Source organism: Diabrotica undecimpunctata, chromosome 3, assembly GCF_040954645.1.
Source record: "Diabrotica undecimpunctata isolate CICGRU chromosome 3, icDiaUnde3, whole genome shotgun sequence".
Classification (NCBI taxonomy): Eukaryota; Metazoa; Arthropoda; class Insecta; order Coleoptera; family Chrysomelidae; genus Diabrotica; species Diabrotica undecimpunctata.
In genome coordinates this window covers 55,097,200-55,124,945 of record NC_092805.1, presented here as the reverse complement: position 1 = coordinate 55,124,945, position 27,746 = coordinate 55,097,200, and the positions used below count along the sequence as shown (strand labels likewise).

Here is a 27,746-nt window from a genome sequence, read left to right as displayed (position 1 = left end):
TGACAGAGAGGTATAAAGACATATTTATGTCTAACTTCTGATCTCATTTCAGAGCATTCCCTACGTAAATGTCTAAGATATTTTTAAATATGTTATATTTGACTAAGACCATGATTAAAAAAAAAACATAAAATTGAATTCGAAAAGTGTGCTGGAGGAAAGTCATTTATACAGTGGTCCGATGCGATCGTACGAACACCTTTATCAGTTGTAAATTGTACGAACCGGTCGAAATGGCTCAAGATCAGCAAGCTATTAAATCAACTTGTTGTGCAACTATCTACCTTTGCAAACCTTAAGTATCATAAAGCTTTCATATTTTAACCCGAGATGAAGGATACGCTGAAAGGAAGAGAGAAATAGAGAGAATTGTTAATGCAGACTAGTGTGTCATATATGTAGATTATAGGATTTACATATCTATGTCAGTGATAGTTATTATATTCTTTGAGGATATGAAAAGAAGAAACTTCAAGTGGAAAAAGTAGTTAGTAACCAAGTTACGAGAATTTAAAAATTAATATAGTAAGTTGTCATCTTATATACTAAAACGCTAAGACCTTTTCTTGTCCACCACTTTACTCAAAAACCATATTAGATAATTAAAATATTTTTTCGGAATATTATTAGTATTACGTATGAGATTGTCAAGATATACTTTTGGTACAAAAATTAACTTCCGGTATTGAGATGACCGGAAGTTAAAATTTACTTTAAGTTTTAGACCCCACAATGTGTATATGGATCGAAAGGTCTCGTCGAGACGAATCTAAATATGTACTTCCGGTTGCGATCCGACACCAGAAGTGACCCGAAACGCGCATAAAACGTCAAGATAGAGCAAATCTGACACCGGATTCGTGATCAGCATGCAAAATTAACTGCTAAATGATATCCATGTCGACATTTGATGAACTAAAAATTGCATTCCGGTTTTGAGGTCGACTTCCGGTTTCGTTTTTATTAGTCAAATCAATAGAGAATTCAACGTAGAGTTCAAAAATGTAAGTTCACGAAATTATCATTTATAGTTTTTGAGTTATTGATAAAAATATTTTTACTTCCGGTCATTGCATATATTGTATATTTTTCTCGCAAAATAAAAATTTCATTTAAAAAACTCGATGTCGAGTTGGTCCGCTAGTTTGTATTATTTCTCAACTTTATGTACAATTTTACAAATTTTCTTTTTATTAGTGTCATACAAGTTATGTCAATAGTACGTCGAAATACGATATATTATTTATTACAGAAGATATAATACAACATATATTTATAAAATACAAAATTATACACAAAGAATATAGGAAACTTTATATTTAATAGGATAAATTTGTTCTTTTGTCCATTGGTAACATATTACCAGGGTAAGCCAAACATATATTTTTTTAATAGGACACCTTATACAGGGTATTCCAAAATGATTTTATTAGTCTATAATTCAGGAAGTAAAGAATATTTATATTTCAAAATTGGGAAATGTCAATTGGATCTACAATACTATCAATTGATGTATACAAGAAATCTGTGAGGTCATCATGGACATGTGACGTCATTACCATCGACACAATTTAATGGATCAGGGGAATGAAGTTTAGGTCAGATTAAATCTAAAAGTGACAGCACAGGCGATGTTGGAGGTCATCGGATGGGTCCGTTAGTGTTTGGAACATATGTTCACAGACACTTCAGTTTCTGTAGCAATGAATCCTATGGTTACATATGCACCAAATTTTGTTCGGTCCGTACCGTTCGAAAATGATCCTGTGACACCTTCTCCTCAACCATAGCAAGAGTTGCATAAGACGGTATTCTTCTTGAGGGAAAGCGGTCCATAAAGGATTTGGCATTTTTTCTATACGCACCATAAATCAACAACATAGTTACGTGTTCATTAGGTGTGAATAGGAAAGGGATTTTTACTACTGGATGAACTCAAGATATTTCAAAATTCTAAGCAAAGTTCGCTAAGAATTTTGCTTAGTTGAGGAGATATGTTGTGGAATGCAATTTTTAGATTCCCCACGTCTCTAATAATATCTTTATCAACGTCTGTTTTGCCTTGCAATTCTTATAAGGCACAGATTAAAGCAAAATTCTGAATTTGGTTTAGAAAATTAGTTTACAAATTTTAATATCAGATGTAGTCACTTGCGTCTATACGAAACCATGTTAGAGTTGCTTCCTAAGACAGAAAAGATTTATTTTCACGTTCAGAGCGAATGTGAAAGCCGTTCTGAAGAGGCCTATTATGACATTGAACGTATTAGCGAGTGAACACAAAAAATGGCATTAGCTTATTTGTCTTTATGACAAAAAAAGATTTAAATATAATCTCAATGTCAACTTGCTTTTTTTTTGAATTTGTAAAAACCATAAAAATATGCTAGGTAGTTAAAATGTAGCATATTTATTAACGTTAATATCCTTATTGTGATACACTGTTGAAATTTTAATAAAAAATCATTTCGTTTGACATAACTTCACTCTCATGATCCATTTAATTTTTTCTGTTGTAATGACGTCAAAGCGCAAAAGATGAGGTCACAGATCTCGTGTATACATCAATTGATAATATTGTAGGTCCAATTAATATTTTCCAATTTTCAAATACTAATATTCATTACCTCCTGAGTTATAGACTGTTAAAAATATCTTGGTACACCCTGTATATTTTTCAAATTAAGCTCATTTTCTCATACTGCTAATAGAAGGATGTATACCCTTATATACGGTATTTTTAAAGTTACGGTCAATTGTATATAAAAATATTTGCATTTTAACGTCATTTACACTCTACAGAAAATATTTCATAAATTATTGATTTTATGTATTGGAGGTGCCTAATCAAAGTTAAGAACATTGAATGTAATTTTATTTAAATAATATACAGGGTATGCTATTTAAAAAATGAGAAAATCATGTGATCTTGTATCATCATCAATCGTAACATTTGAAATACCACGTATAATTCTATAAATATTCCATTAAAAAAAAGCAAGTTTGGTTTACTTCGGTTATACCATGTAGAAGGTAAGTAGCTGTAATTTTTGTAAATAACCTTTTTCTGATACTTCCTAGAACATTATTTTTGCCTTTACCTCTATAAGAGTCGGACTTCTTAATTACATTTCTTCGTAAGTTCCACTCTTGTATGATACTTATATAAATTCCCTTTACCAACATATCCTGCCTAAGCGTCTCTAAAAGTCTTATTTGGTCTTCGTCTCGTACTTCTGTAAGGAATATGCAAATCATAAATTATGCCTAATAGGTGATTATTCCTTGTTCTCATTAATTTGGTACCACCGGTAGAGTTCACGTAATTTTCTGACGGTTATATTAAATTGGCGCAGTATACGTTGTAAATCATCTTCACTTTTTTTTTATTTATTTACGCTGTAACCACCAGGGTTATTAGCGACCTAAAAAATATAATACAGGTAAAGTTAGAAAAAATTACAATAATTGATGTAGTCCTGAGTCTTTAAGATAACTGATTGTGTTTTTAACGTTCATGTTTTTTCCTAAGGCTTCCTTTATATTATTTGGGATAGTGTGCTTCTTTCTTGCTGCTTCATATGTTTTGCACTGAGTTAGTATATGCTTCACGGAGAGTGTTGCTTGACAATTTTCACACATTGGCGGCTCAGTTCGCGTAAAGAGGTGTTTATGTGTAAAGTTATTGTATCCTAGTCGCAAACGTGTTATTCTCACTTGGTCGTGTCTATTCGCTGTGGGTTGGAGCCACGGTTTCACTAATTGTTTGATTTCCTTCAGTTTATTTTGTGATGCACTCCACTTATTTTGCCACGCACTTAACACTTTATATTTTATTTCTGACTTGAAATCATCTGAAGAAACCTCATTAATAAGAATGGGGTTCTGTCTGAACGATGCTAAGCGGGCTAGTTCATCTGCTTCTTCATTTCCTTTTATACCTGAATGTGATGGAACAAACATGAAGTCAACAGTGATCTTATTATTATTTAGAATCTCTATTTCTGATTTGATATGTGAGGCAATTGGATAATTGGTATATAAACGTTTAATAGTGTGAAGTGAGCTTAGTGAATCGGTTATTATGAGAGACGGGGACTGTTTCGACTCTTTTATGTGGATAAGTGCTTGTAATATTGCAAACAACTCCGCAGTGTATGATGAAGTAATGGGATTGAATTTAAATTTTAAGGATGTATTGGGTGTGACTTAGTGTAAGACAAGCTTTTGTGAAATTCAGACCGCTCCTATGTAATCAAAACCTAAATTTCGAAATACGCTCAGAATGGTCAAGTGCTACATATGGTCCATCTTGCTTTATGGCATGGAAACGTGGACTTAAAAAAAAACATCAATCAACAAACTTGAAGCATTTGAAATGTGGTCATTGAGAAGAATGATGCGCATACCTTGGGTGGATAGAGTTCGAAACGATGACGTCCTTAAGAGAGCCGGCGTGGAAAGAGAACTCTTTGAATTAATTAAAAAACGCAAGATTGGTTACCTTGGGCACATATTGAGAGGAGCAAAATATGAAATACCACAGTTAATCCTACAAGGGAAGATCGAAGGTAGGAGAGGAGCCGGCCGCAAACAATTATCCTGGTTAAGGAATATTAAAGAATGGACAGGAATACACAATACAGGCGAGCTGTGTCACGCCGCCAAGAACAGAATTCTAGTAATGAGATAGTCGCCTACGCACTTTGGTGTATGTCATTTTAAGAAGAAGATTGGGTGTGAGAATGGCTGCACCAACACCGTTTGAAGATTTGGATGCGTCGGTATATATCTTATAGTGATTTTTATAAGTTTCCATTTCTATTAAGAATGATTGTTTGATCAAGTCTGTTATAGTCTCACGGTTTTTATATATACTAAGGTTAGTATTAATCTTGGGAATTGGTATTAACCAAGGTGGAGAAGTTAGGAAATTTATTGGGAGAATTTTAGGAAATTCGAGATGTAGGTCATGAAGGTTTCTTCTAATCCTTTCGTAAAATGGTGGATCTAGTCTTGTTGTAGAGAAAGTGTCTTGAAATCGATCTGTGAATCGATCTCCCATTGGGTATCCTTTTTTAGTTATTACTTTTTTTATTATTTCATCCATAATCAGGGTGAATAATAAAGGACCCACGGAATATCCCTGTTTTATCCCACTGCCAGCTTCAATAGGGTCGGTTAGTTCTTCTTCCACTTTTACTTTTATTGTGTTGTTTTGGTATATACTTAGTTTGGAAAATTGATGCCCGTATTTAGCAAATTTAAAAAAATATAGCATCATTTAAAGTGTGATAAATTATTAATTTTAAAAATTTTATGGATTTTCTTGACGAAAATAATTGGTCAATGATAGCTTTCCGTGAATCATCTTGTATATTAAAATTTATGTTTAAAAAGCGCAAATTTAAATATAAAAATTGACTCACTCAAACAAGTTTATTCCATAAAGTAGTTTCCACTCTTTATAATATTAAAATTTTACCCTGTATTATCATAATAAAAGATATAATATTATTATTCTGTTCAAAATACGTGATACCCTACATGATCTAGTTCGTTGGTTCGTTATAAATTCATATGATATTAGTTTGTGTGGGCTGTCATGTAACACAAATAATATTTTTAAATGTAAGCATGTATATTAAAGTAATTTAGCGAGTTTTTTCGATTTGTTTGGATTCAGATCCAAAGTTCGCAGGTTTACGTATCTAGGTAATTCCCTTTCACAATCTTCATTTATACCCTTGCTGACTAATTAATATTATGTATTTCAAAGAATGCATAAGAAGCCATTTTTTTGTAGTGTTTTGGGAAAAAAATCTTGAACTCCCTAGATTTCCGTGGGCTGATCAAAACCGATTTTTGGTTTGAATATTGGATTATTTATTGTTTTCGTCCGTCTTAGTACAATATCATTGAATACGGAAGAAATTAATATAATCCTTTTACCCTATGACGGCCGATATGTAATTAAAATATGATCAGTGGGCCTCAAACAGTGGGGCGTTAATATTTAATTCCGATCGCTTGAAAAATAAAAATATTTAATTTCCTGTATTTTATGTTCAGTAATAATATTGGATTTTACTGTATCAAAGGCAAATAAAACGAATATAATATGTATATACAGGATGTGTTAAAAGAAGTGGGACGGAATATTTCGAAAAATCGAAAATATTTGTCGATGTCAAATGTTCATCAAGTCTCTATTTTGCGTAGAGTGAAAATTATACGAATGGTTTTGCATGCAGTTAAATTGAAAAATATTTGCCAAGTTGCTGGTATGTCCAAATTTGAATAAAATATATCCAAAACTTTACTTTCTGCAGACACTGTATTAAATATAACCTTGAAACAAATTGGCACTAAATCACTTCCGAGTTTTCAGCAAAACAAAATGTTTAAACACGTGTAGTCCAGTAATTAATACCAAAGCTATTGAGAGTATGCAGTCGAGTAATTAGACCGAAAGTACTTTAACGTTTAACTAAAACACACCACAAAGTCCGAATTGAATTCCTGAAACATTTTTTTGTTACTTCTTTTTAGCAAACGATTTGTCCTATTCACCGTCTGATATTTCACTGTCAGAGTCGTCACTATCTGAATTGTCTATCCAAATAATTAGAGACCAGACCTCATCTATAACTCACTCGGTTTGAAAAGAATGAACGATTATGTCTTCCGTATGTCTAATACAATTTTGTCATTATTCTGCCTTTATTTGTTCTAGCGATTCTTTCCATGAACTAAGAACGCTAGCGTCATCTGTTGTTTTGGATGCATGTTTATCATAAAATTTTTTGGCTATACCCCAAACTAACTCAATTGCATTATATAGTGGCAATAATAGGGCGGAAGTTGAAGAACTTCATGGCCATATTTAAGAGCCATTTGGTCAGTAACAAATTTCTTTTAAATTTTATGCTCTCCACACCTTTGAAGTAAATCGACTTTTAAAAATATGTCACTGTGATAAATTTTCTTTTCTGTCAACCACAAGTCTTCTTCGTTTGTCCAGCTGCTTGAAGGAAACCTTTCTTCTAATCTTGAGTGGTAGGATGCATTATCCAATACTATTATGGATGGTCGCTCCAATTTTTTTAACAAATTTTCTTCAAACCATTCTTCAAAAATATTTGCATCCATATTTTCATGGTAATCACCTCTATTCTTTGTGGACGAAAAAATTAAACTAGCGTCAGGAACAGAAACCGTCATAATTTCCAGCATGAAGTATAATGTAGCGTTTACCATTACCGGAACGACTAGAAGAATAACATTTCGTCGTGCCATCGTGCCAGGATAATTTTGACATATTTCCTTTAGCGAAAATCCAAGTTTCATCTAAAAATACAGCTTGCCTCGGACTATCGTTTTATTGTTCATGTATTTTCTTACAAAATGCCACCATTTTGAAAAAACATTAGAGAGTTTACACAATACTTGTCTTTTATTTGTCTTTTTATATCGAAAATCTAAATGTTTCAGCACTCTCCACAAACTTGTTAAACTAATATCACACAGTTCCTTGTCTTTTTTTGTAACACAGCACTAACTGTTACATGTTCTTTGGCTTTGTACATATTATATATAATATTTTTACTTGCAAGTTTAATTGACTCGTTTAAATCTAAGGTTTTTGGATGTCGACGATTTTTCTTGCTTACTATTTATTTTATCCTCACACATGTTATTAGTTCTTCGGAATGTCCTCTCTGAGATGCCGCAAGCATCGCATGTGCGTTTCTGAACTACCATAACAGATGTCAATGGACCCATATTATTTTTTTTCCAAATTGAAATAACTTTCGACTTTTAGAACTAAACGCCGTTCTTCTGGAGAGAGCACTAAGTTTCGACTGTACTTTACTTTCTTCCAAATTACTCATTTGGTTTTAAAGTACCGCTTCACTACACTACTATAAAAAATAGTTAGTTACATACAACTACGACACCCTAAAAAGGACGAAGGTTGTACAACAGACGAAACAATCGAACACAAATTATTTAACAGCCAATGGTAAACAAGCATAAACACTGCATTGATTGTGATTGCTAAAAACCGTTTACATGTTTTAAATAGGATTTTTGCTAATTATGTATTTTGTTAAATTATTAAATAACACCAATACAACCCACGACCATCAATTAATTTTTAACGATAAACAGAAGAGAAATATGATGACGTTTGAATTTGATCTACTTTGTCGATGACAGTGTCGTTAACAGAAAGATATTTTTAAATAGCATGAATCGTTTTTCAATGATTGTGTGGATTTAAAAAATACATTACTAAACAAATTTTTAAAGTGTGTATAAAGGAGATTACAATTATTATGACACATAGTATTTACTCCTTATTTTTCAAATAATATGTTCTTGTACAGGCATAACTTTAATTATTGGGTAAACCTTATGTAGGCAAAATTATACGATACGTCAGAAGAAATTAAAAAAAAATTAACATTAACATTGCAATAAAATATTAAAACCAATAAACGATAACTTGTTGAGCAGTGCTGATTGAAACAACAGAGCAGTATATTGGTATTCTTAAAGGTAGTGTAAAATATATTGCCGCTTATCTGGTCCGCTAGTAATAAAGTTACCAGCAGTTTATTGAAAAGCGGTCTTCTTAGGTGGAACATATTTATTTAATAAAAAAAAATTATAGACTCGTTGGTAAATTTTTTTTCAAATTCCCGGTCTTCGCTCTTTAAAGGCTATCGTTAGCTTTGTAGAGGATAAGGGGCTCTAAAATTTCAGTTCTGATTGCCCAAAAAAATAGGCCTATGCAAATTTAGTAATAATCAATTGATTGAATACAGAAACAAATCATTTTTAAGCGCTTTTTGCTTTTTATCCCCACTGTGCAACGATTTTGTTTTGACACGACCATGTATTTTTAATTTTCTTTATTTAATTTTAGACCGAGATTCAATGCAGCTTCTTCAAAGCTCGAGAAAATATCCTTAACTTCTAATGTTGATTGTATTCCTGCCTCTACGTCATCGGCTAAGGCGAGAACGATCTTTGCACCCGAGCAGCTATGTCTGGTTTGATTTTCGGATGAATATTTCACATGACTTATTCGAAAGCCAATTCAAACAACACGGATATCCCTCTCTTCAAACAAGACGAAGGACCTGATGCTGCGATAAATTGATCGTAAAAACAGTCCTGGTTCATTTCTGCGTCATTTATCTACCAGTACAAAATCAGTCTCCATGGAAAAAACCGGGAATTTATTGTGAACAGGAATTAACGATATCTATACCTGTAATTAAAAATTTTAGATCCTATTTAAAATTAGCATACAAGTAGTGTATTATTATTCTATTAAACGTCATTTCTAAAAAAAAATGTTAAAAAACATTTATTTCTTTAAATTAAAAGAACTTTATTTAGAAGACAGTTGAAGGCAACAGAGTGCTCTCACAAGGTCCAAATTATGCTGTAATACTCACAACCCTTTCTAAACTAGATATAATCAGTACAGTTAAAAAATTTGACTATTTAGTTCTACCAGCACACTAAAGTCAAGAATATAGAGTATTATGCAAAAAGAAGCTGGATAAATGCACAAAATCAAAATCAAATGTCAGTAAAGAGAACTTCAAAGTTATCAAAGCTCCAAAAGAATATGAGTCCATAATAAGGGCAACCAGCTGACAAGGGCAACGCAACTGTAATTATGGACAACAATTAATATTAGGAGAAAATTCAAGAATTAGTTACTAGTCACAAATAGACCTTACATCAAGATAAAAAGCGACCTAACCTAATCTCTGGAAAACAAAGCTTATAAAACACAGCACAAATTTAAGGACTATCTGAAAAACTACAGAAGAAGAACACTTACACCACATTGAGATTATAAAAAGCATCAATAAGAGAAAGATGAAGTAGTTCGGACATGCACTAAGATTGAGAGGTCTCAAATGGGTATTGTTCATATAAATGTACAATATGCGGTTTTTTATTTTATTTCGAATTCTGTTTTAGATATTTTTGTAAATCCAAAACTATTGAAAAGAACGGAGTTGTTTCGAGAAGCATTTTTTTGGTTTGGCTGCTAAAGTGTTACAAATATTTTTTATTTATCGTCAAACCTTAAAATCGTCACTTCGGTAACTGTCCTAAAGTCACAATTTGTAGTTTAAACCCAAATATATGTAACACTTTTTGACGTATATAACTTTTAGAGTCATTTTTATAGAAAATAAATATTTAACTTTTTAGTTAAATATAAAAAAAAATAGTTCTTACCAATAAAAATAGTGTAGATTAGAAAGTTATGTCCCAGACCTCTCGCATCATTTCGGTAACACAACTTTTATGCGAAGAAATCTACAATACCGACTTAACTTGTTGTTTATTTCTTTCGAGTTTTATGTTCGCGCGTAGCGTACGTATGAGTTAGTGGCAGTGGTTTTTAAGTAATATGGTAAGTTTTTTTTTAATAAATTAATGAATGACTGATTTTGTCGGCGTATACTTATTATTGACCATTTCGGTAACTACTTTTTCATCGAAGTTTTTGCCTCAGATAAGCAATTTAATGTATTTTTCTTTTTAAAAAATAGGACATGTTTAATAACCTCAAAAATTTTAATAATCTAAGTTACTCCTAGAGGAAGCTAGATTACGAAATGTAAGATTTCGTCATTTCGGTAACGTCATTTCGGCAACATTTTTAAAAGTAATATTGTGTTACCGAAATGGTATTTTGTTACAGAAATGATTAGTTTCTTTTTATTTATAGATGATGGACAGCGAAAAATTAAAATGTTTAAAAGAAAAATTAACACAAGATAGAAAAAATTCCTACGAATTAAATTTAAAAAATAAAGAAGAAAAAAAAAATAAAAATAAAACTGTTTTAAATCCTAAAAAGTCCGAACTTTTTGAAGAAGATAGGATGACTAAGCCGTCAACTTCAAATGGATATTCTTCGGCCCAAACTAGCATCTCCAAGCCTAAAATTCAAGTCAATTTCAAGTTCGAACAGAATAAACGTAATGTCGAGCCGAAAAAAACATTGAAACTTGAACTGAAAAAAAAAAGTAAATAATATTCACGACAATAATAATGATAAAACAGCGCAAGCAAAAATAAAAAAATAGTACTTGCAGAATAATAGAACACCAACGAAAATAAAAATTAAAAAGAGGAAATGTAACGAAAAGATGAAAGAAGAAGTAAGAAGAAGAGTTCAGAAACATAGAATGAAATTAACAGAGCAGCAACTTGAAGAAAAAAGAAGAAAAGATCGAGGGCGTTACAAAAAAAAGAAAGAAGAAGGACAAGTTAAGTTTATAAAAGACTTGACACCACGACATCAAAGAATAAAAAGAAAGGAATGGAGTAAAAACAGCAAAAGATATGGAGAGAAAAAAAAATGAAAGGTGAAACCGCAAGATTTGCTAGAGATAATTCACCCGCAACAAGTGAAGATGAAGTTACAATTGAAAATCAGGACGACCCATTTTATGAGGATCTTGCGGAAAATTTAGATGTTATGGATGTTGTCAAAAAGAAAAACACACCTTCAAGGCAAAAAAATGTTGACCGACAAATAGTGAAAAAAGAAAAATCAAGTGAAACAGATGTGTCGTCGTTTTCTTTAGATAAAGATGAAAAAAATACAATACCTAAAATTAAGATAATTTCAAATATTTTATTACAGAATTTTGAAAGGAATGATAAAAAGACAAAAGGTCTTTGCTACGATTGTACTTTTAGTTTAAACATCCAAAATGAAGGACGCAAATGTTTCGACTGTAGCAGAACTTATCATCTTAAATGCATTGTTAAACATCACTTTAACAAAAACAGTGAAATATTTCTTTGCCCTACATGTTTTAGAAAATAAAACTAAAACACAGTAGTTATCTAATTCCCCATTTACGTTTGCGTTCCTTGTTTTGTTGTTCGTTTTTCGTTTTTATGGCAATAAATACATAGTTATAAATGTGCGTTTTCTTTAAAATAGTATAAGGGTTATCATTTCGGAAACGTTGAGTCATTTCGGTAACGCCTGCAAAATAATTTTTTTAACATAAATTTTTTAACTAAAACCAGAAAAACATTGTAGTTGTTAATTATAAATAAAGTATAAGCTAAGAAGTTCAAAAAACACTACCATTAATTTCATTAGAGCAATTTAGAATAAAATAAAGTCAAATATATTGTGCATTTAAAAAAAAATAATTATTGCAACATAAGAAAAAAGTTTTAAACTTAAGCTACCACCTAAGATGACGTAATAAAATACTATCATTTTAGGTTAGTTTTTAAAAAATATAAAATTTAAAAATGTATTTAGTCCTATTTATAGTGTGTTACCGAAATGACCATTTTTTTGCTGTTTCACACCAAAAAGAACGATTAAAAAATATCTATTACTAATTAAGCTCTGCTTTCATAAAATCATAAAACTTAGAGTATGCAAGAACTCAAAACAATAAAAAACATAACTTAATTACGAACTTAATTTTTTTAGTATTATAAAAGTCAAATTAACCATTTATATGAACAGTAACCAAATATAGATTGCTACAAAATATTATGCAAGGAAAAATAGCAGACAAACGCAGTACAGGACGAAGAAAGACTTCATGCTTGAAGAACTTGCGAGATTGGTATGGTATATACCATACAAGTATGCTATTTAGAATGGCAGTGAATATAATTAAGATAGCTATGATGATAACCAACTTTCTAAAAGAACATGGTACATGAAGAAGAAGATAGGTTTTTTTTTGCGGCTGGCTGTCAAAGTTGCTCATACACATAATATAGCACAAAACATCGTTTATCAAAAATTCACAGAAATTGTTGCACAAAGTAGCAGAAATAGATTGTAGTTCCAGCAATATGCTGGTCAGTTTTAATATCACAGTCTTTTTACCAATATACCATTGGAGAAATATTAAGAGACAAATTAGAGAGAGATTAAACGTTGACAACAAAAATCAAACTAAATATATCAGCTATCATGGAGCTACTAACACTTTGCACAGACCACACGTACTTTCAATTAAATATTGATGTCTATAAGCAAAATTTAGGATTAGCCATGGGCTCATCCTTATCTTGATTATACACAAACAATACAGACAATTCAGATTATAGTGTAGGTATGTAGGTGATGTGCTATTTATTTGCCCTCATGAACCAGAATCATTGGAAGTACGGACCAATAAATTTCTGATCGACATCAACAATAAAAAAGAATCAATTTTCTAGACGTATTAATCACAAAAGGGGACACATGATATGCAACCAAAGTATACAGAAGATCAACTCACACCAATACTTATTTAAATACCCACTCAAACTACAACGTAAATATTCAAAAAGGAATTATCAAATCATTACATGAAGCACCTGTTTCAATAAAATATATTTCAGGAAGAAAAAATCCTGCTATTAAATGATTTATTAAAAAATGGCTGTCCATTGTCATTTATAAACAAGAATTTCACAAGATTAAAGAAAAAAACAACAAAATACCACGAGCGATCCACAAACACTCACAAAAAGGAATTCAAAGATGACGACAATACCATACGTAAAAAAGCTTATAAAAAAATTGAAAAGGATAGGAAATAAGTACAACATCCGAATAACATTTAAAACAATCGATACACTGAGATCTATCCTGTCCGAAACCAGGCCTTACAACACAGAAGAAAGATCAAAAAACGGCATTTATAAAATATATTGTGAATGTCAGATATAATTATATACAACACATATGCAACACAAAATACACAAATATAATATAATCTACCTAAACACACATTACACAAACAAATAATATAAAAAGCACACAAAACAGTCTGAGCTTAATATTCCGACGGTAAAAACACCACCCATAGATTTTTTCATCCAAAAAATAAATGAAAAAAAGCAAAAAGCTTTTGCCTACAAGTTCGAGGCCAAGTAAGTCAACCATCAATTTCGAAAAAACAGCCTACTAACAACTTGTCCTTTATACATTTCCACAGAATTTTTTAGAATAATCTTTTTTGACAACGATTTCCGGAGTGTAAATCAAAGCGTCAAATGTTAGTTAAAAATGTAATTTTCATTACAATCAATTATGGTTTAATCCCATATAAATATAATATTTTGCATAGACAGGTCATAAGAAAACAGTTCCGGAACATTTTTATTACTACTCGCATATATATTGAGATAAGGGTATTTTTGACTGTGGTATGCATTATGGCTTTCGCTTACAACTAATGCATATTTATTCCTACCTTTTCATGCAATTGTTACCTACAATAAAATTTACTACTGTCTTGAACATTTAAAATAGTTACTGTCTTAAAATTTAAATATATAATGCATCGTACGATGTTTAAAATTTAAAATTATTTAATTATTTAGGTACATAATCAACGCCAAGAATTAGACTGAACATATGACACACACATCGAATTTAGTACATTTAGTATAGTGTAACCTCCTAAAACGACCACTCTTAGTAAGGACCACTAATAAATCGCCTTTACGTTGGTTAATTATTACATGATATTATGGTATTACGTGGAAAGGGCACGAACTCGAGATCATTGGAATTAACGCCATCAGAAAGTTCACAAAAAAAAAAAGTTAGAACAAATATTCTATAAAACCTTATTAGAACTTATTGACAATAAAAATAGCCGCAAAAAAATTATTCTGTTAAAAAATTTTAATGCTTAGATACAAAAAATACAGATGATACGGGGACGCTAAAACCAATGAAAATGGTGAACAGTTAATCGAGTTCTGCTAACAGCACTCTCTGGAAATCCTAACCGGATTCTACCAACATAAAAACATACATAAGTATACCTGGGTCCAACCAACGAGAAAAATAAAGTCAATTATCGATTATGTTATCACAAAACAAGAAACACACATACAAGTACAAGACGTGAGAGTATTAAGGGGACCGGAGTACGGAACTGACCACTATATGGTAAGATCAAAATGTTACCTGCAGTATCGACCTAGACCACTACACCTAAGTAACAACCAATCAGCACAATCAAAACCACTGGATATACATTCATTAAATACAATATTGATGCTCTGAAAAAACGACTCAACATCATTTTTATATAAGTTACGGCGGAGCCAAACGGTAACAAACCTGATCTAGTTCTCAGTTTAAAATACCTATCAAGAGACAATAAATAAAATCATTGAAGCAGATTATGTAGCGCTCGGCATGATCCAAAGGAACATCCATTGTGGTGGAAAAATGATATTGCCGTGTCACACAACACGAAACAAGCATATTAAAAGTAACTGCAACCAAACTAAACCAAAAAATATTTTCTCGAAAATGAAGGCGAAGAAATCAACAAATATATAGGGTCAGCAAGATCAAGAAAACATGAAAAATGGTGAAAAACCTGGGAACAAATAGAAAAGAAGCGAGTAGAACAGATTTAACAAAAGAAAAACCTTGGATAGAACATTCCTTGCAACTTCTAACTGAAACAAGACAGCAATTCACGAACACTATTACATCAACATATAAAACAAAATATGATGAAGACGATGAAATAACAGAACAGGAAATCAAAGATGCAATACGAACTCTAAATAAGCAAAAAGCATACGGACCACAAAGTATACCGAACGAATTGTTAGAACACAGTCCACAAGTATTACTTACCAGCGTTGTTTATTCCTAATTCAATATATATACATAAGGTATATATAATAATATATACCTTATTCAATATAGGACATGACTTACTACCGGAGTGGAAAAGGCACATATTAACAACACCTATAAAAAAGGAGACATAAAAAATTGTTTAAAATACAGGAGGCTAAGCGTCATAGATTTATTCTCAAGACTATAAAAAAATATTAAAAAATAAAATTTGAAAAGAGATGACAGATGTAGAAAACCAAAATGGTTTTCGTGCAGGCAGATCTTGCACGAAAGTGAAAGTTTTCGCAGCAATGAAAAAAGAAGGAATAAACAAAAAAGTATAAAAGTAGTACGATAATTTTACAAAAATATGAGGGTAAACACTGAAAGTGAAAACAAATTAACTAGATATTCCTATTAGTAAGAATCTAAAGTAAGGCTCCTGCATAGCATCTACAGTCTTCAAAATAGAACTGAGGCGCTTTCAGTGTGGAGAAGAAAGTGCTGCAATATGGGCATTCCAGTCGAAGACGATAGATGGATTATTATGCGGTATTATAGTAAATGATACACTTCGCTGACAACCGAGCCATACTGACTGAAGACGAAAGTTATATAGGCTATATGCTTAGAAAACTTAAAGAAGAGTACACCAAATATGGCCTCACAATTAATATACAAAAAACCAAGTACTTAGTTGCATGGGAGCTATAAAATCACTTAAAGCCTTTAAATACTTATGAGTCCAAATAACATCAAAGACATACAACACAACGAAAAAATACATTCCAGGAATGACCAAACAAGATCAGTCATTACACAGCTAGACGGACTATGAGATAACAAAAAAAAATAGAAGTATAATTTATAAAACAATAAAAGAAAGTATTGGGTTGTACGTCGCCGAATTCTGGAAAATAAAGAAAAGAAACAAATTAAAGATTAAAACCATGGAAATGAACTATTGGAGACGATGTTGCCGGCTCACTAGACTTAATAGGATGAGTAACGAAAATAGATATGAACACAATTGAAACCAACATACTAAACTGGTATGGACTTCTGCAGAGAATGCCTGAAAACAGAAGGTCAAAAAAGATAGAAAAATGGACTACGGCCACTAAAAGAAAAAGAGGTAGAGCAAGACGGTCCTGGAGAGAAGATGACGAAGATCCAATGGCCGCCAGACAGAATGAAATTTCTGTCTCCGGCTTCTGCAAGTAATGTAGCCTTTCTTAAATAATTTTAAAGTGTTTGTTTGTCCTTTTGTAGTGTAGTGTGATATACATTTATATATTTATGACATTTTGTTCTTGTCGGATAGGCCGCAATTGACGAAATGCCCCTGAAGATGATCTAGGGATCGAAAGTACTTGGGCAAGATTAAATTAAACTGTGCTCGATATATGCCTTTTATCTGATCAAAGTTCATTATAAAAAATGACGTACAAATACATTTAAAAACACTCACAGAAATTAAAAGATTTCGCAAACAAAAACTGACATTGAAATATTTAGAATATTGAATGTCAAGATTAAATTGTCTTAAGCACGTTCGTTACAGCAATACGATAAAAAATTAAAATTATTTCAAATGTAAAAATAAAAATAACAATAAAAGAAGCGTTAGAAGAATGATATTTCATTGAAGAATTATTAAGGTTAGTTGTTATTAAGGTGAATGTTGGCTATTTATAATATTTATAAATTTTGTTTAATATATTACAATATATATTACTTAACTATCCAGTGTCCAACAAACAAACAACAAACAAAGTAAAAACAACTATTTTCAAAAATCAAAGACCCAGTACCAACCTTATGTAAAAGTAATGTTGTTTATGAAATACCGTGTCTAGGATGTGAAAATAGCTACATTGACCAAACATCACAATGGCTAAAATACCGCATCACACAACATAAAAGGGATTGCTGCTTGAGCAAAAATACTTGCGCAGTAGTTGAGCACTATGAAAACACTGGTCATATGCTAGACTATAACAAAGCTTACATTTTGGCACAGACTGATAACTACAAAAGTAGAATATTTCTTGAGATGTATTACATTAACAAAAATAAAAACACTTTAAATTATAAAACGGAAACTGGACAGTTAAGTAACATATATTGTAATATATCGAACAAAATTTATAAATATTCTAAATAGCCAACATTCACCTTAATAACAACTAACCTTAATAATTCATCAAAGAAATATCATTCTTCTAACGTTTCTTTTATTGTTATTTTTATTTTTACATTTGAAATAATTTTAATTTTTTATCGTATTGCTGTAACGAACTCCAATGTCAGTTTTTGTTTGCGAAATCTTTTAATTTCTGTGAGTGTTTTTAAATGTATTTATACGCCATTTTTTGTGATGTTTAAATTGTTTCAGTTTACTCCTGAAAAGCTATCAAATAAATAGCGAAATATTGAGTATTTTAGAAAAAAGAAAGATTTTCATTAGAGACCACTTTACCCTAAAATTCCAACGTATTTATAAATTATTTTTTGGTCAAAATAATCACTTCTTCTTTTCTCGTTTTCGAGTCTTTCAATTCTGTCCATTGCTTGTATAAGATCGTTCTGGATCTCTTGATTTTCTTTCCTGATTTGCGTATTTTCCTTTTTCAGCTCTTGAATTTCTGTTAGACATTTTTTTGTTCTTGTTTTATTAAAAATGTCTAACAGAAATTTAAGAGCTGAAAAAGGAAAATACGCAAATCAGGAAAGAAAATCAAGAGATCAAGAAAGATCTTATACAAGCAATGGACAGAATTGAAAGACTTGAAAACGAGAAAAGAAGAAATAATGTAGTAATTCAGGGACTACCAATAGAAACAAATAACGTAGAAACAGTGAAGAGCAATATGCAAAGATTTATAAGTATGCACCTGAACATTGAGATTGAAATAGAAAGAGCAATTAAAATAGGAGAAAAGACCTGTTTATTAGAACTAAAAGATAGTAACCAGAAATAAGCACTTATGAACAATAAAGCCAAACTAAGAAATATTAGAAAACACAAAGTATATATAAATAATGATATGAGCGAACAGCAGAGAATTATTCAAAAAGAAATTAGAGCTAAAGCTAAGGAAGAAAAGAGTAAAGGGAATACAGTCCAAATGGGTTTCAAAAACTTATTATAAATGGAGAAGTATGGACGTGGAACAGGGAGATGAAGGCTCTCAACAAATCCAGGAAGAAATAGCAGACCATCAGCCAAATAGAACTGATCAACATGGAATAACAAATAAGGCGAGAATAGAGAGAACGATATAATTGAATTGAACAAAAAAGAAAACTGTAACAAAGAAAATTTAATACAAGATCAAGGTGCAAATAAACTACAAAGGTACATAAAAATGGCTACGTGGAACGTCAGAAGCCTTAATGGAAAAGAGAAAGAATTAATAGATGAATTTGACAAAGAACAATTAGATTTTTTGGCAATCACGGAAACTAAGAAGAAAGGTCAAGGAATGGATGAATTGGATAAAGAACATGTATTTTTGTACAGTGGAGTCAGTACCGATAGTAGAGCGGCAGAAGGTGTAGGATGCCTAATGAGAGCAAGCTATATGTCATATGTTAAAAATTGGAAATTTATATCACAAAGAAATTTAAAGATAGAGATAACACTAGATAATTCAGAAATAACAACTATATTAGTCACATATGGCCCTAATTATGACGAACCATTAAAAGTTAAAGAAGAATATTGGGAAGAGTTCAATGATGCTATAGAAAATGTGAAAGGTAGAATAGTCATTCTAGGCGATATGAATAGCAGAGTTGGTAAAAGAGACGATGATAACATAGATATTTTGGGTATGCAGGGGGAAGATACAAGAAACGATAATGGAAGAAGGATGATAGACTTTTTCATGGAGAATAATTTGATTATCACCAACCCATTTTTTGAACACAAGGATATACACAAGTTCACGAGGGAAGTCAGGAGCAGAAATGAAAAATCAATTCTAGATTATGTTCTCATTAATAGAGAATTTAGGAAAGAGGTCACTGATGTCAGAGTTAAAAGAGGTCCGGAAATCTATAGTGACCACTATCTGGTAATGGCAAAGATAAGATTACCTCAAAAAACCCCTAAAACCACTAAACAAAGAACGAAAAATAATAAAGTGAACGAGAATATTAAAATCTATAAACTAAATGACCAAGAAGTGGCGGCCATGTTCAAAAGTAAAATAGAAGAAAAACTAGCCAAATTAACTAATGCACATATTACTGACAACTTACAGAAAACTTAGCCTACAGGAAAGCCCAAATAAAATATAAAAACAGAAATGGAATATATACTTAAACAAGAAAACAGAAAATAGTTACGAAGAATATAAACGACAAAGAAAGGTGGTGAAAGAAATGGCACTGAAGAAGAAGAAGAAAGCCTGGGATGAGTTTGGAATGAAGATGGAGGCAGATAGTCGGGGTAACCAAAAATTGTTTTACAAGGCACTAAAGACGCTAAAAAAAGGTAAAGAAACAACGATGAAACAGGTGAAACGTAAAGACGGCACACTGATTATCAGATCAAATGAGATTATGGAAAGATGGAGACAATACTTCAGCGAACTCCTAACACCAAGACAACCGAAAGAGGAAACTGTAATGATAGAAGTAGAAGGAGAACATGAACAAGAAAATTATATTCAAATAGAAGAAGTCAAAGAAGCAATTAATAATACAAAGGGAGGTAAATCAGCTGGTCATGACAAAATCACTGCTGAAATGTTAAAGACAATGGGACCGAAAGGAGTTGAATTTTTAACCAAAATTATGAACATGGCTTGGAACCGATGTACAGTCCCCGAAGATTGGAGAATTGGCATAATACTACCAATCTTTAAGAAAGGTGACCCAAGTTCTTGTGAAAATTATAGAGGAATTAATCTACTCAGTATCGTCTCCAAAATATATGAAAGCATCCTAGAAAAGAAATTAAGACACATCGTTGAACCACATCTGGATGAAGTACAAAGTGGGTTTAGGAAGGGACACAGTACGCAAGACCATATATTTACGTTGAAACAAATAATTGAGAAAGCTAGAATAAAAAACACAGAAATATATGGCATTTCTAGATATTGAGAAAGCATTTGACAAAGTGTCCAAGGAAGCAGTTTGAAAAAGTCTGCAAAATAGAAATATTGACCATCAACTAATAGGTGCTATCAAAAGTCTGTATCAAAATAACAAGAGTTATGTACGTAAGGATAACTTGGAATCAGAGATGTTTGCAATAAACGAGGGTCTAAGACAAGGAGGTGTTATGAGCCCCACACTGTTCATATTGATTATTGACGACATAATTAAGGAAACAAAAGCAAGTATACACAAAGTACATATCGGATATAGTAAAATACGACTGGTTGGTATAGCTGAGTGTGCATTCGCAGATGATCTCATGTTATGCGCTTCCAACGAGAGGGACCTCCAGAAAAATATAGATAGATGGAATAATGAGCTGGCAATTAGAAACATGAAGATTAATGTTAAGAAAACCAAGGTAATGCTAATAGTGAAAACTAACCGAAATGTTAACATAGAAATTAACCAATAACTCATAGAAAAAGTAGATGCATTTAAATACCTAGGTGTTACAATAGACAGAGAAGCTACCATGCAGAATGAAATAACAGAAAGAATAAGTAGTGCTTCAAAAGTGTACCATAATCTTAGTAGAGCATTCATAGGTAAACCTGAAATCAGCAGAAGAACCAAAATGACAGTTTATAAGACAGTATTCCGACCAATCTTGATATATGGAAGCGAGAGCTGGGTTTTAACAAAGCAATTAAAAAGCAAGATACAAGCCATTGATATGAAATATCTAAGACGAGTCAAAGGAATAACACGACGAGACAAAATAAGAAATGCAGATGTTAGAGATGAACTGGGCATAGAATCTGTACTACACGCTATTGAAACACAACAAATAAAATGGTTTGGTCATCTGTGCCGAATGAGCGACAACCGACCCGTTAAGCAAGTCTGGAAGGCTAAAGTGAAAAAGTTTAAAACCAGAGGCAGACCACGGAAAACCTGGGATGACGAAGTAGGGCAGATTTTAAAAAGTAGGGGAATGGAATGGTCAGAAGCTCAAAATAAGGCAAAAAACAAGAAAGAATGGACAAAATTCGTGCACAGAATAGAATAAAAAAAAAATTCTGTATTTTCATTGGATTTGAGATGTAATGTATATCTGTAACCTGTATTTGTATTTACCTCACACCTTAGGGTAGAGAGGTGTTCGATTATATATATATATATATATATATATATATATATATATATATATATATATATATATATATATATATATATATATATATATATATATATATATATATATATATATATATATAATTTGAACCAATTGCAAATGTTGGTACTAAAACGACCCTGTCGATTATATTCGTTATCAGCGCGTGAATTGTTTTTGCTGCCTTCGAACCTGCTCATTAGGAGATTGTAATTTACCAGAGGCGATGAGTCGGTGGAAAGAAGGTTCATATTTGCAATTATTTCAAATAATCATTTCGTATACCGAGAAGTCAGATATAGCGACTGACAGAAAACGAAAACTACACAAATTATATCCGAAACAAGATTATAGCCATTAGTTCGTCCAAGATATCAGCGGTTGAAAATTAAAAAATAATTATCTTTGCTTAAAGTTTTATTTATATTCAGGTTTAATAACGTGTTTATTTTTGAATTATAGTTTTAAATGAAATAGGTAACCCAAATAAAAGAATTGTTTAACCTCATAAAACTTACTACACCAAACTACTGAGTCTCTCGTTTAGTTATGTATATTTCTGGACCACATTATAGCACCAGTGCTTATTTTCTTGATAACTGATAAATAAAATAAAGTAACAGTATTAAAAGTTGTATTTTTAGTTATTGAAATTCAGATAAGATAGTTAAATTTTAGAGCGGTTTCAAAACATAAGCCTTCTTCTACAAGCATTTAACTGAAAATAAAGCTATCCAGGTAATAAATTTAGTTGGAAGATCGAATATACACGATTGGAAGTTTGTTTTATCATGTTGGCATCAGATGGCCATTCTAGAGTCTGAGGAGAACAGATGAATGGCTTTTTCAACATGTATTTCTCCAAGAGTCCGAAGGAAGTCTCATGTTTTTGGGAGGTATAGCCTATAATTCCTCTAAAGATTTAGTGTCTGTACCCAGACCTCCCTTAATACACGCAGGCATATGCTAGAAACACACCATTTGTAGAACTTTTTACTAATGCATGATAATGATTGCTACTGATATTGTTCAATATCTGGATACAGTGAGAATTACAATTTTAGACTGACTTTCACTCAGCCCGGCATGAATCCAATAAAACGAAGAAGCGTATAGTGAGCAGTAGATAAATAGACCACAGAAAATCTTTCACAATCTAATAATAGAAGGTATGAGGACAGCAAAGGTTTTAAACTATTTTTATGACTAAGGGGAATCGGTAACGGTGTACTAAGCAGATAAAAGTAAAATTATTTTTCTCCTACTAAAATCTCAAATATCGCAATTAGTAGCGAAAAATATAATTTACGGTTTGTTTAGATATGTGAATTTAAAAAGGCTTCGTAATACCGCAGTGAGAAATTTCTGAAAAAAAACTCGCTTTCGGCAAAAACTAGTGTTTGAAGTGAAGTTTGAAGGAAAAATATTTTAAAAACGAGGTCCAGGAAGAAGAAGAACATCTTGGTTAAAGAACCCCAGAATCTAGTTTAATACAACATCTGTGCAGCTTTTTCATTCGTAACGGATAGGCACATCAAGACGAAGAAGAAGTGTTACAAGAAGTGAACTCTGGCCGTTAGTATTGCGACGTTGCCAAAATTAAAACTAATTCTGCTAACTGAGGACTAATAGGAACTGGATTTTTGAGCTGTTGATGCGAATCTACTTCCTTTCGCGGTCCTTAGAAAGAGATATGATGCACACGGACAGTGATGATAACGCGCCAGAAGGCAAGAAGAGAAAAGGTAGAGGGTCAACTTTTCCTTTCCTGCAGAGCAAAAAAAAACTGCCAGAATCCCAAGCAAAAGAAAACAAAGGGAAGAAGATTTAGAGGATGAAGACGTTATGAGTATGTCCAAGAAGATGATGGGGGAACTGAAAGAAATCAGGAATTAAAATAAGGAATATAGAGAAGAGATAATAGCACTAAAAAAAGAAAAAATAAAGATAAAGCAAGAATTGGAAGAAACAAAAAACAAAAACCCAGGTTGAAAACAAAGTAGAAAGAATTGAAAAACAGACGAAAAGAAATAACATAGTTAATACGGGTGTACCAATAGTCGCAACAGATGAAGCACTCTTAAAAATAACGTAAAAGACTTTATACAAAAGCATCTAAAAGAGGATGTCAAAATAAAATCTGCAATAAAGCTAAAAAACAATATATATCTGGTACAAATGAAGGATTATGGCGAAAAAATTAGGGTAATGAAAGAAAAAAGCAAACTCAGACTTCTTGTTAGAGAAAAGATCTTCATCAACGATGACCTGATCGAAAAACAAAGACACATGAGGCAGGAAATTGTAAATAAACGCAAGGAATTAAGAGATGAAGGTAAAAATGTGAAGATATGGTACAAAAAACTAACTGTGGATGGCATAAAATGGGAATGAGCCGTAAAGGGTACTTTCAAACAAGAAAATTCTAGAAATATGGACCCAAAAAACGGCATATAGTAGTGTAAAAAGAAAAAGATGGCCCATTATGCCAACGCACCCTAGCGATGAACAGGAAAATGAGATTAAGCATAAATAGCAAAATAAAAAATAAGAATATGTACCTAAATATTGCGTCATGGAATGTACAAGGAGTATGCGAGGAGGAAGCAATAATTAACCTAATAGAAGAACTTAAAAAATATAAAATATATTATAGCAATACACGAAACTGTAACTTTTAACTGAAAACAACATTGAAAAGATTAGCCCATACACATTTTATACAAGTGGAGGCGATAATAGGAATTTTGGAGTGGGTTTTCTGGTACATGAAGACGTGGAGCAAGTAAAACGATTCGTAGCAAAATCTGACAGAATGTGTGCAATTCGAATTAAAGAAAAAGATAACATGATATCGCTGATAATACATGCTCCAATAGAAGAAAAAAGAGAAGAAGTAAAAATGAATTTTATGAAGAATTAGAGTCATTGTCTGAAGAAATATCCAGATATGATATTAAAATTATTATAGGCGACGCCAATGCAAAGGTTGGAAGAGAAGATAGACATGACAAAAACAGGGGGTGAAAATAAACATTTGAATACAAATGATAATGGCTAAAGATTTATTACATTCGCAATTGAAAACAAGATGAAAATAATGGGTACGCATTTCAGGAGAAAATTTATATATATATATATATATATATATATATATATATATATATATATATATATATATATATATATATATATATATATATATATATATATATAAAGGAACGTGGAAAATTCCGGGATCAAATGAAACTAACCAAATAGACCACATCTTAATACAAGAGAAGTTCGCCAATTTAGTAACAAATGTGAAAACGTGCAGAGGGACTGACGTAGTCTCAGATCATTTTTTGCTTAGAAATAATATAAGAGAAGCAATAATTAAAAAGCATACACAGAAAAAGTAAGTGCAACGTAGATTTAATTTTGAAAAACTGCGAAAATTTGAGGTAGCGCAGGATTATCAAAAGGATATACAAGAAACCTACGCCAAACAAGATAGTACTACTGTGAGTGACATACGACAAAAGTTCTTGAAAATGAAAAACACTATAAAGGAAGCAACGTCGAAAAACATACCAAGAACAAAAAGATTTAGAAAAAACCACTGGTTTGATGACGAATGTAGAACAGACTTAAAAAAAGATCAGATTTGAGATTAAAAAGTTTACGATCGCAAAAACAAGACGACCTAGTATGCATGCCGAAAAACGAAAAAAAGTAAAGAAAATCCTAAGGGAGGAAACGAAAGTGAAAGGATGATAAAATAAAGCGTATTGAAGAAAATTACAAGAAAAATGAAATAATAAATTTTTACAAAGAGGTAAAATACATTAAAACTGGGTATCTGGGAAGAACGATAAATGTAATGGATAAGCAAGGAAACCTGATAGTGGACAAAGACCAAATATATGAAAGGTGGAAAGAATATTTCGAAGAGATGTAAATGACGGAGTAACTACTGACGAAAATTATAATGTTCCTAAACCTCAAATAGTAATAGAAGAAATACCAAAGCCCACAAGAAAAGAAATTGAAGAAATAATAAAAGATATGAAAAATCAAAAAAGCCACGGAGAGAGCGTCATTGTGGCAGAGAACTTAAAATATGGAGGAGAGGCCTTAATAAACCAACTTAGTGGACTAATACTAAAAGTGTGAGATGCCGAAGAAATGCTTCAAGAAAGGAATAAGTCGATTATAATTCCTATGTACAAAAAGAGAGATAGAACTGAATGCGCAAACTATAAAGGAATATCCTTATTAGAGGTATTATATAAAGTGCTCGCCATACTAATTAAAAGCCGATTAGAAATATACATAATATGTAGAGAAGAATCTAGGAGAATACCGGGAAGGATTTCGGAAAGATCAACAACAGATCACATTTTTATGCTATGAATACAACATTTCAGCACAAGTACTTTTCATTGATTACAAAGCCGCCGACGATACAATAGACAGAAACAAGTTAATAGAAACGCTAAAAGAATTCCAAGTGCCAGAAAAAATAGCAATATTGGTAAAAATGACATTTGTGCTGTGAAAAGCAACGGTACAGTCTCAGAAGAATTCGAAGTGAAAAAAGGTGTTCGTCAAGGGGACCCGTTGTCTACATTACTATTCAATATAGTTCTAGAAAAAATTATAAGGGTTAGTGGGCTTAATATGCCCGGCACTATTTTATACAAGGAACACCAATGCTTAGCATACGCTGCGCTGATGATGTGATTCTCATTGCAAGAAATGGAAAAAAAATCAAATATAGCAAAAAGACTGATTCGGAAAAGTTAAAAAATGGGACTGAAAGTTCATATTAATAAATCGAAGTACATGGAGATCTCGAGCAAAAAAGGAATAAGCACCAGGGGATCCTTTAAATTGGAGGTGGAGGATGGATCAGTTGAAGAATTTGAGAAGGTGGATGAATATAATATGTACTTAGGTACTCTTATTGATCAGACATGTGAGGAAGAAACTGAAATCAATCTGAGACTGACCAAGAGCAACAGGTGTGCTGGAGCCATGAGCAAAAAAATTAAGGCCACAGATATATCTCCTAATACAAAAATAAGAGTATACAAAACTATAATTAGACCGACAGTGCTATGTCCAGCATATTACATGTCGCTGCCGAGACATGGACTATGAACAAAACCATACAGAACAGATTGGAAGCATGGGAAAGAAAGATACTTTATAGAATGTTTGGTGGAAAAGTAGTAGAGGGAGAATGAAGAAGACGAACTAATGCAGAAGTGTACTATTTGTATGCTAACCCTACAATAACAAAAGTTGTGAAAAAACGTAGACTAGAACGGCTCGGACATCTAGAAAGAATGTAAGATAATAGACTAGTCAAGAATATTGCTTGGAGAGTACCTGAGCTTGGAGTGTACCAGAAACCAAATTGATTACATTATGGTGAATAAAAGATTCAGAAACTCAACAACATCAGCCAAAACATATCCTGGTGCTGATATCGAGTCGGACCATAACCCACTGGTAGTTAACATCAGACTAAAGCTGAGGAAGATATAGAGTGTAAAAGCAAGAAAATACGATTCAGGACCACTAAAAAATGAAGACACTAGGCACCAGATACAAACCTATATAGAAAAAGAATTAAAAAATACAGATAAAGCTAATGAACCAGATAACGAAATGGCAAAACTACAACAAATTAACCAGACAATCCTAGATAAATATTTTCGCCCACCAACGGTTAAAAAGAAAGAGTGGATTACTGATAAAATCCTATATATGATGGAGAATAGAAGA

The 27,746-nt window shown here is 31.9% G+C and overlaps 1 protein-coding gene across 2 annotated transcripts in view; it reads right to left on the bottom strand.

The window, feature by feature from the left end:
* Positions 1 to 27,746, bottom strand: part of LOC140436817 (BDNF/NT-3 growth factors receptor-like) — a 538,571-nt gene that overhangs the window by 371,848 nt on the left and 138,977 nt on the right. The gene's annotated exons all lie outside the window — the stretch shown is intronic.